Source organism: Myotis lucifugus, unplaced genomic scaffold (assembly GCF_000147115.1).
Source record: "Myotis lucifugus unplaced genomic scaffold, Myoluc2.0 scaffold_218, whole genome shotgun sequence".
NCBI classification, from domain to species: domain Eukaryota; kingdom Metazoa; phylum Chordata; class Mammalia; order Chiroptera; family Vespertilionidae; genus Myotis; species Myotis lucifugus.
Genome location: NW_005871266.1, coordinates 1,181,950 through 1,202,004, shown reverse-complemented (window position 1 = coordinate 1,202,004; position 20,055 = coordinate 1,181,950). Strand labels below are relative to the sequence as shown.

The 20,055-nt window shown below is 42.8% G+C and overlaps 1 protein-coding gene and 1 non-coding gene across 2 annotated transcripts in view; one reads left to right on the top strand and one right to left on the bottom strand.

Moving 5' to 3' along the window:
- Positions 1-20,055, bottom strand: part of KIAA1549L (KIAA1549 like) — a 202,744-nt gene that overhangs the window by 149,803 nt on the left and 32,886 nt on the right.
- On the top strand, positions 14,542-14,648 carry LOC111827774. Its single transcript, XR_002831503.1, has one exon. It is a non-coding gene; the product is annotated as a U6 spliceosomal RNA (small nuclear RNA).

The window sequence follows — 20,055 nt, the reverse complement described above, 5'->3', positions numbered from 1 at the left end:
CAAAGTCAAATACATGAAAGGATTTAACCTGCTCTTTCTGGAGCACAGAGTGAGTTTTAATATTTGTCTAACCAGATATCCAGAAAGGAAAAAAATAAGGAGACTGAGGAAGAGGCAATATTCAAAAAAATAAGGGCTAACTTTTTTTTTAATGAAAGACGTGAATTATGAGCTTGAAGAAGTGCCATAAATCCCAAGCAGAATAAAAAAAAATCAGTATCTAGACATTAAAAATGTCAGCATTTAGTAAAATCGAAGAAATCAAAATCAAGAAGAGAATAACAGCAGCCAGAGAGAGAAGGCAGGCCACTGACAAAGATTAAGCTGACTTCTCAGCCTCAGACATGAAAGTAAAATTATGTCTTCAAAAAGTTGACCATAACTGTCAATCTAGAGTAAGCTGAACTCTCTCTCAAGACAAGGCCGAGAGAGACATTTTCAGGCAAACAAAAATGGACAGAAGCCATGACTAACAGATTCTCACTAGAGGAATTTTAAAGCACTGTACTCAGAAAGAAGGAAAGTGATTCTGAAGGGAGAGCTGAGCTGTCAGAAGGAATAGCTAAGCAGTGAAGTGTGAATGCGTGCAGTTGGACAAGTCTCTGAGTCCAGCCTGGGTGTGTTTTGAGACTTGACCCAAGCTATGCTAGTTAGAAAAGGGAGGGGAGCTGGGGGCTTATTACTTACACAAGAAAGATGAACTCGACATGGCTAACCATAAATTGCTCAACTAAGAAATGTGGGACATAATTTATTCTTTCATTTTCATGCAAACTATAATGCTGTAATTTAATACCATTTCACAGAAGAGAATTCTATATGCAAATGAAAATTTTCAAGGGAACAGTAATTTCACCAAATCCTTTGGAGAGATTATTCTTAGGCCCCTTTTGTAAACATCTTATTCAATAACTTCCACCTTCTGGCTGAGACTATCTGAGACTGGTTCTCTCGCAGATGAGTGGCACATGGTGGTTCAAGTCTCCCAGGCCCATACGCTAACTCATAGAGACTCTCCTTCTTGGCATTAGCATCCATTTCAGAAAGGAGGGAGACAGGCTGGGAGAGTCCAAAACAAAACCAGTTCAGCATGGAGATATTCTTCAGCTCTAAACCACTCATTGACCAGAACATGTTCAGAAATTACCAAAGTCATCAGCATACAGTGGATCTGATGGTCCTATGCAAAACAAGAACTGTAATGCCTGAGCCCCCCAAGCACATCTTTTTCTTTTTTTCTTTTCTTTTAGTTTTTTAAAATATATTTTTATTGATTTCAGAGAGAGGAAAGGAGAGGGAGAGAGAGAAACATCAATGATGAGAGAGAATCATTGATCGGCTGCCTCCTGCACGCCCCACACTGGAGTTTGAGCCCACAACCTGGGCGCATGCCCTGACCGGGAATCGAGCCCAAGGTTACATCTTAAAGGACTTTCAAATCCCTGCACGTTGATCACGGAGAGGCATAAAGGGGAAAAGTGAGTAGAGGAAGAGTCCTTCTGACCCCATATGGTGCTTTCAGAAGCTACAGCAGAGTAATGAGCATCTTCCGACTGACAACAAAGACTCAAATACCTAGGTCTCTGAGGGATGTTTCTGGAACTGAATCCAGTCAAAAACTTCAAATGATAGTAATTCTAGAAAGTTACATGGAATCAAATAATTGGCGTCACAAGTTCCACTTGAGTGAGCTACCCTCTTTGTCATGGAAGGCACGGGTGCTCTTGCATCCCAGCCTTTTCCTGGGTGTGCTGGCCAGCGTGGCCCCTGGTAGAAGCAGCAGCCTTCCACCTGTCACCCCCAGGACAGGTGACCTCGCCAGTCTTGACTCCCTCCTCCTGAAGTGTCCCAGCCAAAGAAAAGACAAGACCTAGGTTCAAAGGGGTTCTGTGATACTCCAGGCATTAGATAAGGAGAAATTGGGGTGAAAATCGGGACTAGAACTTTAAGTCTGGGTCTTAACTGGTTGCCAGTTGAATTTTCTGTTCAAACAAGACAGTTTAGTGAAGCCAACAGCCAACAGTCAGTAAACCATCAGCTTAACTAATATTTCCCCAGAAATGACCAGTACTTTGACTCAATCAAATTTACTATCTCTCTTGAAATAGTATGGCTCCTTCTAAAATGATCCATCTGAACCAAATTTTTGTCCAAAAAAAATTAAGAAAGGAAAAAAGATCTGCCCAGTTTGATACCAACAGCTGGCCAACAGGGGGAAAACAGGGACAGGGACAGCGCAGGGGAGAGTGCCTGGACAGGGCGGGAGAGAGGTCGGCAGGTGGCAGTGGGCCAGAGTTCAGAGAAAGAATCCAGAATGCAATGCAAATCAGGAACCAGGGAGAGGCCCCTTTATCGAGCCTGGGCACACCATGGGGGGTGAGGGGCAGGTGCTCTGCACCCACACCTGTCCTGGAGCAGCAGGATGACTTCCCAGCTGACCCACTGACGGGACAAGAGTGGTAATAAATCGTCAGATCTGATCACTGTACGTGCAGGAACTGGGTGGGAAAGAGCAAGCGGGGTGAACATCTTCTCGGGGTTGGCAAAGGCGAGCCTTACCAGCAGGAGGTGGGAAGTTGTAATAGTTATTTACCAAGGGTTTACTGTGTGCTGTGCACTGGACAAACACTCTCATCCTCACAACCATCCTGTAAGGTATGAAGAGTAATTCCCTTACAAATGAGGGAGGGTTCGGAGAGGATGCAGTGTGTCTCTTTCGTCAGTAGTACCAGAGCTCAGAAGTGTCTGCGGCTCTACACCTCCTGGTCCATGGCTCTTCAGTCTCCATCAATAGAATAAAAGGCTGTGTAAGAGAGAATTCGCTCTCACTGCCTGCCAGTGATCACGCTGCTTGAATAAACACCCTTTTCTCTTCCGGCATCTTCTCAATATGTCATTTTTTTCTTTTTTTAATCTAGGCTAAGAGGAGATAAAAGCCTTTTTCCATTCACATTCACAAAAGGCCACCACCCCAGAATAAATCTACTTTGTCAAGCTCTAATCCACTTTTAAAATAATACATATACATAAGAGTGCTCTAAAATTGTTGACGTGCTTTACAAATGGAATATAGTGTTATTAAATAATTACCACACTCATTTATGCAGGCCAACTCATCTGAGAATATTTTAGGGCTAGAATGTTATAGACAAAAAAATTTTAGTGCTGATAAAGGCAAGACAGCTAGAACTATTGCGCAGAGGCTTAAGTCAACAATTCTGGTGCATAAGTAAAACCTTCTTCCTTTCACAAGCGAAATGTCCATTTTCCAGAGGATACTCTGTGTTGGAGTTGAAGGATTCCTGAGAGGTGGGCCAGGTATTAAGGGACCTGAGTTCAAATCCCAGCCCTGCCCCCAGCTCAGTGATGGCGAACCTTTTGAGCTCGGCGTGTCAGCATTTTGAAAAACCCTAACTTAACTCTGGTGCCGTGTCACATACAGAAATTTTTTTGATATTTGCAACCATAGAAAAACAAAGACTTATATTTTTGATATTTATTTTATCTATTTAAATGCCATTTAACAAAGAAAAATCAACCCAAAAAATGAGTTCGCGTGTCACCGCTGACACGCGTCATAGGTTCGCCATCACTGCCCTAGCTAGTTGGCTGTGGGTAGGCGTGATACCAGACTCCTTCACTTCCCCCCTTCCCCATCCTTCCTCCCGCTTCTCAGTTCCTCCTCTGAAAAGTAGTTTGCGGTACCAATTAAGAGTGAGGATTTGGGGAGCCAGACTGCCTGGATTTGTGTTCTGCCTCCACCATTACCAGCGTGTGACCTGGGTCAAGTTCCCTAACCATTCTGTACCTACTTTCCATCATCTCACAGTACCTACCATGATGGTTATTTTTCATGTCAACTTTTCATGTCAATGTTTCAGGACTGAACCATAGGGTATCCATATATCTGGTTAAACATCATGCTGGGTGTGTCTGTGAGGATGTCTCTGGATGAGATTAACAGGTGAATCAGTGGATTTAGGAAAGAAGATGCCCTGCACATTGTGGATGGGCCTTATCCTGAACAGAATAAAAGGCTGCGTAAGAGAGAATTCGCTCTCTCTGCCTCACTGTCTTCCAGCTAGGACACAGGTCTTCTCCTGCCTTTGGACTCAGACTGGAACTAACCCACCTGCTCCCCTGGGTCTCTATCCAGCTTGCCAACTGCAGATCTTGGGATTTCTCAGCCTCCATAACTGTGTGAGCCAATTCCTTATGATAAATCTCTCTAAATATAGATATAGGTATAGGTTTAGGTATAAGTATAGGTATAGGTGTAGATAGATATACAGATATCTCCTATTCTGTTTCTCTGGAGAACATAGACTAATACACTACCTCAGGGTTACTTTGGGGTCAAATTAGCTAATATTCTGGCACATCATGAGGCCTCAATAAATATAATTAGCCACTGGACATTTAGCATCCTAGTCCTACGAGTCTTTTAAAAAGAACCATAAAGTGTGGAGAAATAAGAGATTTTTTAAAAAGCTGCAGAATTGTGGAAATTTAGGTTATTTCATGTGCAACCATAAGTTTCTTCATTTTCCTTACTGGGACAGATGTGTGATTTACAGCGACACTAACTATGGTGAATCTACGAAAAACTACAAAGGAAGGACTGATGCCAGGGTCTCGATTACAGCCCCGTTTGCTTTCTCATCTTTGGTCTCACTGCCTCTTTCGAAAGCAAATGACTGCCCATCCCTACTCAGGTGGCCTTTGCATTTAAACAAGTCAAGACACTAACACTCAGACATTAGCACTCAGGAGTGAATTAGCCAGATACCATGCAATTCTTTCTGGGCAAATCCAAGAAACACCCTTGGAAAAGCTAAAAGGAAAGGGCATACATAACATTCTGTGGTCAAGGGAACAGGCTGAAAGATAAAAATCTTGAGCTTTTCCAAGTAACCTTTTATGTGCCCAGTTTCCAGAAACAGCACAGCTTTTCCTCTGACCATTTCTAGGAAATAAAACACCAACCCACCACTGACATTGCAAGCTGACATCACTCCTCGATTCTTTTCAAAATCAAGAGATGACACGGGCAGTTTGTCAGAGCGACTTTCTTCTGGGAACCAATCACACACACGGCTGTATATATTTTGGTGGCTTTCAAATTCAATACCCAAACGGCATTTTTAAAATCTATTTACCACAAACTATTCAAGCGACCTAAAGAATCTTCTCAAAAATGCCCATATTTTCCATGCCTATAAGCTGAGATCACAAATAGAGGAGGAAAGGTACTTTCCACTGAGAATCTCAGCAGCCTGACAGAGGACAACACTATCACTGTGCCCACAAAGGACTACAAGAAAAGTTCCAGTTATGAAACCTCATTGGGACTGGATTCGCAAACACCTTTCCAAAGAAAAGTCATTGCAGGTGATCTCCCATTATAAGTCATCATGAGATTTCCCTGGTGCTACTTCAAAGGTTCACTCCACAAATACTAATTGGCCACCCATTATGTGAACAGCAGGGTGCGAGGTGCTTGGGTCTACAGTGGTAAACAAAACAGGAACACCTCCTGCTCTCTCAGAGCTGCTTCTGACAGGGTCCAGGTAAGTCTGATCCTACGACACGACAGAAGCTGCCTATGGGACCCTGCAGGACGCTGACATCCCAAAGGGCACAGCAGAGATCTGAGAAAATTGAGACAAAAGCAGAGCAAGGGCCCAGCCAGCGTGGCTCAGTGTTTGAGCACTGACCTAGGAACCAGGAGGTCACGGTTCGATTCCCGGTCAGGGCACACGCCCGGGTTGCAGATCCCCCGATGAGGGCTATGCAGGAGGCAGCCGATCGCTGATTCTCTCTCATCATGGATGTTTCTCTCTCTCCCTCTTCCTTCCTCTCTGAAATCAATTTATTTTAAAAAAAAATTTTAAGCAAAGCAATGGCAGGTGTAAACAGCTCTAGGAGAAACTGCTTCCAAGTTACAGCACACTTTGCTTATAAACATGAAACTATGCAAAAATAAATGGAAATGGAAAACCACTTTTCAAAATCAAAGAAGAAATAATTGGCCAGATCTTACCTAACAAGTTATCAAAGCACACCCTCAGGATAAGTTCAGGCCTTTCAGAGGTACAATTTTCCTACATGCTGAAATTTTTTGTTAATCAAGGGGAAAGGCTCAGTTACATAACATTCATCCCACCTACATTCCCCAAACATGACATATTACAAATAAGAGTCTGTTCTAGCAACTCCCAAAAATATCTTGTGAAAAAAATAGGCAGGCAGACAGAGAGAGAGAGAGAGAGAGAGAGAGAGAGAGAGAGAGAGAGAGAGATGGCCCAAAAAAATCTCTTTTTAGAGATTTATAATGAACATTAGCATATTACATATTATAAGTCCCACATATCTATGTTCCTGTATTGGACATAGTTATAAACACTGGGACTACCACAATGAATGAAAAACAAAGTCCTTGCTTGCATGGAGCTGACATTCTAATAGGGGATATCAAGCAATAAATAAATGCTAAGGAGAAAAATTAAGCAGAGAGATATCAGAAAAGGGAGAATATTGGGTGTGGTGTTTTTTTTTATAGAGAGAGGCTAGCAGAGACCTCATTGACAAAGTGACATTTGAGCAGAGACTGAAGGGAGAAAGCCATGTGGCTTTCAGGAGGAAGAGCACTCAGGGCAGAGGAAGCAGTATGTGCAAAGGCCCTGTGGTAGGAGTGTGTTTGACAGGTATTGGGTACAGTGAAGAGTTTAGTGTCGGCTGGAGTGGTATAAGCAAAGGGGGGAGTGATAGGAGACAAGATGGGAGAGGAAGCCAGAGCTAAATCAAATAGCTATTTTGGCTCAAACCTGGAGTGAAATAAGATGCAATTAGATGTTTCAGAGCAGAGCTGTAAGATGATCAAACTCACAATTTAACATCTCTCTTGATGTTGTGTTTTACACAGAATAGATGATGGAGGCAAGGGTAGAAGCAGGGAGACCAATTAGTAGACAACTTCAAACTTCCAGCAGACAAATGATGGTGCTTTGGATCAGGGGGACTGAAATGAAGGTTGTGAGACATGATCAGAATCTGGAGATATAATGAAGGTAGAACCAGGTGCATGAGGAAAAATAGAGTTCAAGGACAGCTCCAAGATTTCTGGCTTGAAGGATGGAGTCACCCAGGGAAGTGGAAATAGAAAAAGAAGAGGTCTGAATTCCGAGCTCTGAGGAAGTTTAATGTTTAGAGGTCAGGAAGATGTGGAGGAATCAGCAATGGTTGCTGAAAAAAATGAAGAAATAATGATATCTGGGAAGCCAAGCGAAGAAAGCATCTCAAGAAGGAAGAAGTGATCCTTCCTTAAATGCTGCCGTGAGGACAATAAAATAATAAATTAAAATGGATCACTGGGCCCTGGCCAGCTAGCTCAGCTGGTTAGAGCATCCTCCCAATATGCCAAGATTAAGAATACAATCCCTGCCCTGACCGGTTTGGCTCAGTGGATAGAGCATCGGCCTGCAGACTGAAGAGTCCCGGGTCCGATTCCAGTCAAGGGCATGTACCTTGGTTGCAGACACATCCCCGGTAGGGGGTGTGTAGGAGGCAGCTGATCGATGTTTCTCTCTCATTGATGTTTCTAACTCTCTGTCCCTATCCCTTCCTCTCTGTAAAAAATCAATAAAAAATATATTAAAAAAGAAAAAAAGAAATTTCTTTCAAACCAAATGGACCACTGGATTTGACAAAGTAGGAAGCCATTGGTGAACTTGTGGACTGATAAGAATAAAAACTCAATGAGAGTAGATTCCAGAGAGAGTGGGAAACTCAACAACAACAAAACAAACAACCCGATGAAAAATGTGAAAGGACTTGAACAGACATCCTCCAAAGTTATAGAAACAGCCAAAAAGCACATGAAAAGATGTTCAATATCATTAACCAGTAGGGAAATGCCAATCAAAACCATAACAAAATACCACTTCACATCTACTAGGGTAGCTAGGGGGAAAAAAGCAAGCAATATCAACTACTGGTAAGGGTGCAAGAAAATTGGAACCCTTGTGCATTGCTGGTGGTGATGAAAAATGGCCCGGCCACTTGGTCCAAGCCTCCAATAGTCTGATGTTCCTCAAAAAATGAGACATGGAATTACTGTTTGACCCAGCAATTCCATTCCTACAGATATGCCTGAGTGTATTGAGAACAGATATTCAAATGCTTAAATATGAATGTTCATAGCCCCACTGCTCACAACAGCCAAAGGTGGAAACAACCCAAATGCCCAAGGATGGTTAAATGGATAAACAAAATGCTCTATATACATACAGTAGGATGTTCTAGGCAATAAAAAGGCATGAAATTCTGATGCATGCTACATTATGGATGAACCTTGAAAACCTTACGCTAAGTGAAATAAGGTCAACATATTGTATGACTCCATTTATATAAAATAAGCCCTAGCCGGCTGGGCTCAGTGGATAAGGCGTCAGCCTGCAGACTGAAGAGTCCCAGGTTCGGTTCCGGCCAAGGGCACATGCCTGAGTTGCGGGATCGATCCCCAGTGTGGGGCGTGCAGGAGGCATCCAATCAATGATTCTCTCTCATCATTGATGTTTCTATCTCTCTCTCTCCTTCTCCCTTCTTCTCTGAAATCAATAAAGAAATATATTTAAAATATATATATATACAAAATAAATCTATAGAGACAGTCCTGTGCTTAAACAGATAACGGGGATAAAAAGTATCTCTTATTCCTCTTTTTTAATGCAGAAATGATGATGGAGGGGCCAGGTCTGGAGGCCCGCAGGGGAGCACAGGCGTCAGAGGGTCAGAGGAGCACCCAGTAAGAGGAAAGGACAGCTGCCCGAATCTGAGCTTTGGAGTCAGATTCCCACTCCAGCTGAGTGATCCTACCTAGGCCGATGAGTCTCTGAGCTACATCATAAAAATGGGTGGAGGGGCCATTACCTGCCTCTCAAGGATGCCACGAGGATTAATGACGATAAGCACTTAGCACTCAGCTTCTCGCGTATAACAGGTGTCCAGTGTAAGGAGACAATCGTCACTGTTAGCCAGTCAGACCTGTCAAATGGGCCAAGTGAAAAGTGGTACAGCCAAAACCCCACCAGCTCCAGGTACCCAACCACCTGCGCGCCAGGATGGCCGCCGGGAATCTCAGAGCTAATACACCTTGCTCTCACTGACAGTCAGGGACTGCCTCCGTCAAGATGTAACTTGACCGCTTTAGCTCAAGCGTAAATGAGTGTTTCTAGCTCCTAGGTTTATATGCCACAAATAAAGGCCCCTCCCCTTCCTATAAAACAGTACAGTTCACAAAAGCTGCCACGTAGCCCAGTATCATGTTTTTGACTTTTGAAATTTTTTTAGACTTACTGAAAATTACACGAACGCTACAGAGAGTTCAGTACCCTCCAGCCAGCTTTCTCTTACATAACCACGATACAAACTATCAACTACTCCACAGACCTTCTTTGAAAGCTGCCAGCCTTGCCTCTGATGTTCCTTTTCTCCTGCAGGACCCAATCCTGCAGTTCGTTCTCAAGTCTGCTTAGCCTCCACCAATGAGACACTTCCCTCTTGACATCTGCAAAGAGACCTGGTCAGGTATTTTGTAGGATGTCCCTCAGTTTGGGTTTGTCTGGTATTTTTTCATGATCGAGTGAGGTTGTGCATTTTTAGTGAAAATCCCCCAGATGTGAGGTTTGCCCTTCTCAGTGCATCAGAAGAGGGGGTACACGTCGCTACACCTCCTTACTGGTGCTGTCCCCTTTGACCATTTGGCTAGGGTGTTGTCTGGCTGGATTTCTCCACCCGTATGAATATGACATTTGGTGCAGAATGAAACAGAATTCCAGCCTTTCCCCTGATCATGTGGAAATAAGTGCATGTTTTCATCCACATTCTCACATCTGTATGCTGCTAGATGCAATCAAGCCCAGCACCCAAAGGGTTTATTCTTGTTTCTTCTTTTAATCATATTCTAGAATATTTTATCCTCAAATATGTTTAAAATACAAGAATTTTAGCTACATCCTCAGCCCATAGCACCTGCTCCCTGGCTCATTCACAGCCACATCCAGCATCTCTTCACTCCCTAAGGGCCCCCAAACCCCGTATCAGAACTCGGGTATCAAAATTTCTGCCCATGATGAGCTCATATTCAAGGCTCTTTACAACCATCATCTCTATTTCCCACTACTTTGAAGATAGGTGTTATTGGCCGCTTTTGAGAGAATGAGGAAAGCTCAGAGAGTTTAAGTACTTTACCCAGATCTGAAAATGAGTAAGCGGGAGAGCAGAAATTCACACTCAAGGCCATCTGATGCTCAGCCTTCTGACACAATACCAACCTGCAATATTAAGTCTGATCAGTGTGAGAGGAAACAGCTTCTCTTCGATCCAACTCCCCAAACACTAATAAAAATGTATAATCCTATCATAACGACAACCACTTTTTCTATGCTGTGTATGTGGTCCTTCCCTGGACCTTTTCTTTCTAAATTCTGTAACAGCTATGAGATGGGCAACATGTACCCCATTTCACAGAGGTCAGACACAGAAAATCACATGCCCAAGATCAGAAACCAAAACCAAATCCAAAAACCTAACCTAAATCTGACCATACCTCTAATTTACAGAAAATACAACACAAAGACACTATCAGCAAAATCCAAGTTGAGAAATCCTGTAAGACAAACCACCTAGTTTCCTTTTCTTTGCACTTTTATGTGAAAAAAATAGAAATAAAGCACCGATCGGTCAAAAGAAACTTAAGACATTTTTATAAATCGCAAGATGTGGACCTTATTTGGACCCTGATTCAAACTGTAAAAACAAAAAGAAAATGTATAATTTTTATTCTATTGGGAATGTACCCAGAAATCTGATATTAAAAAATTATTAATTTACTCAGATGTGATAGTGATATCTTGGTTGTTTTTAAAAACTTCCTATCTTTTACAGATTCATGTTGAAATAACTATGAATGAAAATAATATGACATCTTGGAATTTATTTAAAATGGTATTGGGGGAAGAGTAACAGAGGGTGCTACTGTTGAAACAAATTGGGCATTCGTTAATAAATGATGGGTTCATTACACCATCCCTCATATTTTGTGTATATTTGAAATCCTCTATAATAACATATTACCCAAAAAATGTCCAAGATCACACATACTACAAATGAGGGGCAGAATCAGGACTTGAACTCAAGTGACTCAAGTTCAAATGTTGTCTTCCTCCCACTCTTGCTACTGCAACTGATGTCTTTCCTATATAGTCATCCCATTTCAAATCTTATATTCCAAAAGGAAATGCCACAACAAATTATTCATATACGCCCGAAGTTTCTTCTATGAAAGCTACAGTACAAAGCACAAAATATAGCTGTTAGAGAAACAAGTATTAGCAGGAAGATCCCCTGATACACCATGGTGACAGAGAAACACTTTCAACACCTGCACTTCTTTTGCTGCAAATTCAGAGAGAAAATCCGCAGAGAATGGGCCAACCAAGAGAACCAAGAGTCCCCTAAGTGACACATCTTTACAATAGACCTTGAGGACCAAGAAGAGCTATTTTGTAAGAAACAGAAAAGATTCTCTCTGCTCTAGATAATAAGACCTATGAACACTTTAAAAAGTGCCCTTGGGTTCATTAATTCCTCCTAGGCTCCCAAAATTTCCTTGAGATAAAATTAGATCACATATTAACATCCCTACCCTACACAGGATGCAAATGAGATATAAAGAGGTCAAGATTTGATACCTGGACGGGACTCAAAGCCAAGATTTCATTCATTCATTCATTCATTCATTCATTCAACAAGCACTGACTCCCTGCCCGCTTTCTATTCTAAGTGCTGGATATACAGAGATACTGGAGACCCAAGGTCTCTGGACTAGAGGAGTTTAAGATTCCCCACACCCTGCACAGAGTCCAGGAGGGAACCCCTCCTCCCACCCAATCCCCAACTTGAGTCCCACAGACATCCAGGATTCTGCAAAAGCAGGCTGGCTGTGGGTGGCTCCTAAGGGCACTGTGTATTTAAAGCTTGAATGAAGATCATCCTTATCCTGGTTGAATCCCTTCTGTATGCCCTTCTCATCAGCATCCAGAGCAGGGTATGTATTTCCACATGTAATAAAAGACCAAACCAGAAAAGGAATGGTGCCAACTTTACCCAAAATAAATGAATCACATTTATGTCATTCAGCTAATAGTTATTGAGCACTTACTATAAGCCAGGTACATGGGTGACCAGATTAATGAAAATAAGACAGTCTCAGCAGTCCAGGAGTCTACATTGAGTACGGGCTATAATCACATACATAGCAGCCAGAGGGGCAGTGTTGTTTGTGCAATGTACCATTGGGTTTTTCAACACCAAACAACTTTGCGAAGCCATAAGCTTTTCCTTGTTTTTAATGACAATGTCCACTGACCTCCATCTCACAATAAGCCACATGTGTCATATACTATAAATTTAACTCAGAAAGAGAAGGGGGTCTGGGGAGGTTGAAAAGGGTGTATTATAATTGATCAAAATATAAGGAATGGCATCTCATGTTTTAAAGCTTATTTTAAAAGAAACGCATGTTTAGGGATCACATCCAGCTGGGGGGTAGGAGTGGGGAAGAAAAGTCTCAAGGTGGATGGAGCTTCTGAGGAAGACGTGGAAGGAGGCAAGAATCCTAGCAGGCAAGCTGGTGTGGGAGGGCATTCCTAAGTGGTCCAAGCAAAGTGACAGAGGGCAAGAAAAGGGCAAAACACACCCTGGATACTAAGGATGCAATGCATTTGGAGGAAGCACACAGGGCAATGGCTTTTTATCATATGTGTGACTAAGGGTCACCCAGAGATGCTATGAAACATCCTGTACCCCACTCTCAGGGATTCTGACTCAGAAAATCAAAAGGGTGGGTCCTGGGAATCAGCAGGTATAGGTGGATCCGGATGACACTCTGGGAATCCGTAGTACAAGAGGCATGGAGAGAGAGCTGGCAGGAGAGGTGGCCATGCTTAGCTCTGGAACACGTACTTCACAGGGCAGGGATTGCATGGACAAATGTCATACCATCACTGTGATCAGAATTACATTTGAAGAGTGTGAATCTCGGTCTGGCCTGTGTCTCAGTGGTTGAGTGTCGACCTATGAACCAGGAGATCACGGTTTGATTCCTGGTCAGGGCACATGCCTGGGTTGCAGATTTGATCCCCAGTGAGGGGCATGCAGGAGGCAGCTGATCAAGGATTCTCTCTCACCGTTGATATTTCTATCTCTTTCTAAAATCAATTTTTAAGAAAATTTTTTTAAAAGAGTGTGGATCTCAAAGTGTGGTCCCCTGTTCAGCAGCAGCAGCACCTAGGAACTTGTTAGAAATGCAAATTATCAGACCCCACCTCACATCTCCTGAATCATATTGGCGATGGTGTGTGATGGTCAAAACCACATTAAAATTCCCATCAATTCCATTCCCGGCTAACTTCACATTATTATTGTTACCAACCCTTCCTCCCCTAAAACATGGATGGCGTGCTGCAAACCAGCTTGTACTTGAGTGACTTACTAATCTGCTCTATAAATCACTAACCTTTAATGTTTGACCAAGGGTCTGTAAATGTATTAAAATGATGGCGTTCAGTCAGTATTTCTCAAACTTGAATGTGCACACGAGTCACCTGGAGATCTCGCGAGAATGCAGATCCTGAATCCGTAAGTCTGAGGTAGGGCCTAGGACTTCGCGTTCCTAACAAGTTTCAAGATGATGCTATTGCTACTGGTCCACAGCCCACACTGGGAGTAGCAAGAAATCCTATGATTCTAGCAGTTTAAAAGCCCCTGTGTTAGGACACCACCTCCCTACCAGCTGGGCTTTCCTCTCAGATCTGGTCCCCAGCCCCTCTGCCCACACCCCGTGTCTTCCCTTTCTCCTAGTCAGCCACTGAGTCAATACTTCCAGGGGCACAATCCCGAGTGGGAGGAGGGGCTTCCTGTGCCCATCATGTCCACAGAGGGAGTTAACGGCCCTCCCCAAGCACTCTTCATGGGCCTCCAGAGGGGCTTTGGCAGTCAGCAGGCTCTGGCTCATTTGTTTGCAGAGCTAACTATCCATTATTTAAAACAAACGATCAGCTTGAGCTACGTTTGGGGCTGCAAATCAACAGTCATTCCTCAGGGCTGGAGGGGCCCCTGGTACACTCCTGTGAGTCCCACCAGTGGAGAACAGTCAAAATCCCAGCTGAGACCACTGCGCTGACTCGGTGGAGACCCGTGACGCCTGCAGAGAGCACACCCCTAACTCACAGGAGCGGGGTGTCAGCCTGCTGCACACTGCGCCAGGTGCTGCTCCATGAGCTCATCAAATAGTTCATGGTTATGAAACGCTTCAGCTAAAAAAACTGCAGAGTTGCAGCTCAAGTCTTCGCTGTAAATATTTATTAACTGCAACCATGAGACACAGCTTCTCTATCACTTCAGGATCCGGTTTCTGGTTTTCCCTGCAGGGTAGCTCAAATCCCACTCCCTCCATCTCTCCCTAAAAAGGTATTTCTTGTGCTCGCTTCAGCAGCATATATACTAAAATTGCAATAATATAGAGAAGATTAGCATGGCCCCTGGGCAAGGATGGCACGCAAATTCATGAAGCGTTCCATTTTTTTATATATTTTATTGATTTTTTACAGAGAGGAAGGGAGAGGGATAGAGAGTTAGAAACATGGATGAGAGAGAAACATTGATCAGCTGCCTCCTGCACAACCCCCACTAGGGATATGCCCGCAACCAAGGTACATGCCCTTGACCGGAATCAAACCCAGGACCCCTCAGTCCGCAGCCCGACGCTCTATCCACTGAGCCAAACCGGTTAGGGCCCATATTTTTTTTAAAAAAATTATTTCTTAGTTAAAACACTGCTGTATGAAAATCTACATGACCTCTATAAGAACAGCTCCACTAAAACTAGTAAAAGGTTTCTGAGATATAAATCAAGAGTCTTACCATTTGAGTTGGACGAGTGGGAGTAGCTTTGCGGATCCTTTTTCTGTATACGAGATCGTAAAATGATTTAATCACTGGGGATATTTATCACATACTGTCAGGCAATGCACTGTAAGATTTATGCAGCTAAAAGCTCAAGTGTACGATATAAAGAGATTGCTCAGATGTTTTGGACGTATTGGCCCAGCTCCAATTTTATTACATGGAGGTTTAATATTATAATACGTTCTCTTTGAAGGATCAGCCTGCCTCAATTGCCTTCTCCCGCTGTAAAAAAAAAAAAAAAAAAAAAAAAAAAGCCATTCAACAAACTCTATTTAATTGTACACTTAACAAAGGAGAAAAAAAATAGCACCATCCCAATGACTCTCTAAGGAAGGAGAGGGGAAAAGTCTAAGGAATAATAAATCTGAACAGATGAGGGAAAATAGACTGAGAATAGAAACATTTTGCGCCTCCAAAATGGATTCAAGAACCACCAACATATCCGGAGTGTAAGCAGAAACCATCAAGCATAAAGATGGGCTAATGAAAATTTCAAGGTATGATTACAATTAGATAGCTAGGCACCAAACCCACTACCCAGTTCTCACAAAGCTTGCCGCTCAGCACTGAAGCAATAATAAAATTTTTAGGTTGCCCATTTTTATTTCTATGTTGTGAGGCAAATGTAAGAGAAAACCATCAAGGATATAGGGCAAGCCCCTGGCATGGAAGATAGGAGACCTGAATTCTAGTCTCAGACTCTCAGAGAGTCTACAATAGAAGCTCAGACAGGGCTTGTGGCAGTTCCCCGGGGCTTCATGTAAAATTCCGTTTGCCATTATTTTCCTGGATTGCCATGCAATGCTGTCCCCACCCCTCTGCAGGCTTACAAAGGGCTGCTTATACTTTTGAAAAAATACAAACTCTCCCCATGAATCCTTTCATCGCTGAGCACCGACCCAGACAACCTCCAGCACAACATTCTTGGACCCATCTACAGCAGAGGCCCAAAAGCCAATTAAAATTTCCAATGGGACAGAGACGTGTCCACCTTCTCCTCTAGCACATCTACCCCCAGTGCCCAGAGTGCGAGCCGGGCCACTGGTGTGGACTCAGTATCTCTAAGGAATGAAGGAAAGATTCCACAAGCCACTCGTCATATAAAGCCATGACGAAAATTCCGAGAAAGGTCACGGGCCATGTCAGTTCATTTATTCAACAAATATTTACTGAACTCCTAGTTTGGATGCTGGTTTATTCCAATAAACAAAACAGCCCCTGCCTTCAAGGAGCTGAGAAAGCAGACAATAAACAAATAGTACATGTCAGGTGGTGAACGTTGCCATAGAGAAAAGCAAGGCAGGATAAAGACAGATGGGGAGCTCCCTAAAGCAGGACGGTTAGAGTAGGAGGAAATTTCTGGCGAGCATTTGAGCAGAAACCCGAGAATGTAAAAAATGCAGGCAAGAGATGATATAGGGAAAGCACACAGCAAATGCAAAGACCCAGCAACGAGGCCAGATGCAGAAACAGCAGATGAGGTCGAGGAAATGGCTGGAGGTGGGGAGCAGATAGTACAAGGCAACGTTCTTCAAACTGGGGGTTACAGCCCACGTGTGAGTCACGAAAGCAATTTATCAAGTCACAACCTGCACCTTTAAAAATGAAACAGGACAGAATCAAACAGAAAGTACCTGTGTGCACTGCCTGTAGTAAGACTGAGAGCATTGTGTGGTGAAACTTCGGCGCTGCATGTATGTGCATGTGCTCACATACATGTGCGTCTGTGCTGAGGCACAATATAAAGTATGCGTCTCACAGTGAGTTATGGTCAAAAAGTTTGAAAACATACATGTAGTACTTTACAGACCTGCACTGTGCAATATGCTATCCACTAGCCATGGGTGACAATCTAATTTAAATGAACATAAATTAAACAAAATTTAAAATTCAGTTGCTCAGTTACGTGAAGCCCATTTTAAGTGCTCGGTAGCCACATGTGCCAGTGGCTAAAGTGCTGGACAGAGCAGCCATAAAACATTTCCAGCAGAACAGCGTTCTCCCCAAGAGCACAGCTGCAGGTCATTCTCTCTCTGAGTTTGTGACCCCACTGTCCCCCGAGAGACTTGTAAGTGTGTCCAAGATGACCAGCTGAATGGGTTTTCTGAATAGAAGGCTCTGAATTTATACTGTCTCATAATCCAGCTGGCATCCAGCTGCAGATAAAACCAAAATATACTGCAAGTCACCCTGACACCCACCAGCCACATGCATGGGCTGGTACGGATCCGTCTGCCTCGACTGCCTTCTCCACAAAGCGACTATTAATATTTGTTTTGAATTCTAAAACCCCAGGGGAGGGCACTTCAGGAATGGGCAGCTGACCAGTTGTGATTTTTAAAAATCCATTTCCTGGCCCTATAACAAGGGCTGAAACCAAATCCAGTGGAGGCATCATACTCCCACGTGGGGCTCCAATGGTTACCAATCGGTGTTATGAGAAGTCCCGCAGGCCGAGGAGGCAGGGACACATCACATGGAGGGTTTTCAGGACCCCTAACTCGGGTATCCACCCCACCTCAGGATCGGTGCTCACCCTGTGTTGTCTGCGGCTGGGTGCTGCTGGGAAAGGTCTCTTAAACGTGTTTGCAGCTCCTTCCTTCTGGCCCTCTCCAATGGCAACAGTGTAAGGAAGCCTGTTGCTGAAAGGGTCCTATCTCGGGCTTTGACTTGCTGTGTCGCTTAGAAAGGCTAAACGACTGTGCCAGCTTGAACTGTATGGTCCAGGGACAGAGGACAGGGGCGTGGCTAGTCCACTGGGTTCCCCAAACTGATGCTGCTCCCTCTTAGAACCAGCAGGAGCAATGCTCACCTTACGGTCACAGCTTCCACTGCCGCAGGACCTTGGCCCTTCCTGCTGCATTCTGGATGATGGACTTGCCTTCTGGGTCCAGGTGTAGGCAGGCAAAGAAGGATCCCCAGTAAGCACGTTACCGAAGGATAATACATCCATACATTGGAAAGCCAGTTTCAGAACAAGTAGTGCGACACCTAAGACTGACAATGGAGTGGAATATTTGAAATTGGGATGGTATGTGAAAATCCATCATGTATGGGCATCACATTCAGGCAATCCAGGTGCATACTGTGCAATCCAGTGTCTAATACAGTGCCTAGAACATGGGGGGGGGCACTCAATAAATATTTTTGAATGAGCAAATAAGTAAATGATACAGTATAAAATACATAATGTTCTGCACTAACCTAATCTGTCTACAACTTCATTTGTCATTTTATTTGGAGCAGGAAGCAGGGAAAAGTAGACTTGCCTTACCTAATATCTTGCCAGTCTTATCCGTAATGCACAGAGGAATGAAACCATAAAGGAAAAGATTCATTGATTTGACTATATTAAATGTCAGGTGTCAAAAAACACCATAAAATTTTAAAGGCAAATAATAAATTGGGGAAAATACTTGCAACATGATAAAGACTGAATATTATGACTCTATAAAGAGGTCTTAAAATTGACAAGATATAAAGTACCTTAGCAGAAAATGGACAACAGATATGAATAGATTCTACACACACACACACACACACACACACACACACACACCACAAATAGCTAATAAACACATGAAAAAACAAAGTTCAACTTCTCTGCTGGTGATCACATTAAAACAATAATATGAAACCATTTTCAACTATCAAACTGGCAAAGGTCTTCTGTTGTTTTGCTTTTTAAGGACAATACTCAACACTGGCAAGAGTGTGGAGAAATGGGTTCCTTCCTACACTGTTCATACACTTATGAAAGGTAGTTTGATAACATGTGGCAAAAGCCTTAAACATGTGCACTCCTTTTGATCCAATAATTCTATTCCAGGAATTTATTCTAAGGGAGTAATCAGAGCCATAAGCAATTATTTATGTGAAAGTCATTCATCAGATGTTTATGGTAGGGGACAGCAGAAGTCACCTATAAATCCATCAGTAAAAGGGCTGTTAAGTGAACTATATTACTAGCCTATGATAGAAACTATGCATCATTTTTTAAAGTCTTTTTACAATAACCAAGAGAAGAAACAAAAACATCCATCAACTTATGAATGGATTTTAAAAAGTGGTGTACACATACGATGGAATATTATTCAGACTTTACAAGGTAGGAAGTCTTGTCACATACTACAACATGGATGAACCTTGAGGATGTTTTGCTAAGTGAAATAAATCAGACACAAAAAGACAAGAACTGTAGGAGTCCACTTATAGGAGGTATTTAAATTCATAGACAGATAGTAGAATAGTTGTTACCAGGGGCTGGTAGGAGAGGGAAAGGGAAGCTGTTTAATGTGTACAGAGTTTAAAATTTGCAAGATGAAAAGACTTAGGAGACCTGTTTCACAACACTGTGAATATACTTAACACTACAGAACTGTCCACTGGAAAAGGGTTAAGGTGGTAAATTTTATGTTACGCGTCCTTTACTGTAATTCTTTAAAAGCCCTTTTACAATATTTTCTAATCATGCATGGATTATCCATTTTGTAAATTGCCACACTATAAAATACACTTCATGCTAAATCTGTACCGCACATAGCTTAATTTTGGTGTGATTCTGAAGGCACTTAAGGGTGTTGCAGAACTCATTTATAATGATGGTCTTCATAACGACCCATTACAAGTTCAATAGACTTCTTGGCTTGTGTGCTAATGGAAAGTAGCAGTTAATAAAAATACTAGGTAGTAGATTTGCTGAATTAAGAAATTATAATGCCACAGATGCTTTGCCAATGGCTATCTCAGAGTTTTCCAGGGCATTTCAAATATTCTGTTTCCAGGAACATCCAGATCCCAGAGATTACATGTCCTCACACACACATTCTTTGTCAGATCCCTGCTCTGCTTTTCTTTTCATAAATGTAAACACCCTAACAAGAGGCACTGAACATATGCATGAATTCTCACCCTCTACAGCAATGGTTCTCAACCTGTGGGTCGCGACCCCTTTGGCGGTCGAACAACCCTTTCACAGGGGCCGCCTAAGACCATCCTGCATATCAGATATTTACATTACAATTC